We start from the raw sequence: 472 nt of genomic DNA, 5'->3' as shown, positions 1-472 counted from the left end.
ATGATGAACCACGGTAAGCCATTTGCCTTACATTATTGAACTGATGTTTCTCCTTCCTCAGATGGCTCCATCTTTTTCTTCTATTGTGAAAGCTTCTCTGGTGAATTACTTGAAGGCAAACCATCATAGAATAGGGAGAAGAGGAATATAAGAACTTCTAGAACTTTGAAAATGAGACTGCATTCTCTTATCAGAAACATGAATTCAGTTCATAGCTTCACTGGGTCTCAGAAACCATTTTCCTTCTCAAACCAGTTCTGCTGGATGCATGTGAATGAGCCATAGAGGAGCTATATGTGTTAAGGTAATCTGTTTTGATGGCAGATGTCCTTGATTAACTATTTCAAGGATATCCTTGCTGCCTAGTTTCCATTTCTTTCACTTCCTTGGAGATCCTGTCAGGCAATGCTGTTTTCTCCATGGTGCTTCTTTCTTGAGCATTTGCAGTTTCTGATGGTAACTTTTTCTGATA

This window comes from Phaethon lepturus, unplaced genomic scaffold (assembly GCF_000687285.1).
Source record: "Phaethon lepturus isolate BGI_N335 unplaced genomic scaffold, ASM68728v1 scaffold13856, whole genome shotgun sequence".
NCBI classification, from domain to species: Eukaryota; Metazoa; Chordata; class Aves; order Phaethontiformes; family Phaethontidae; genus Phaethon; species Phaethon lepturus.
The sequence above is the reverse complement of the archived record's forward strand: the minus strand, read 5'-3'. Positions refer to the sequence as shown.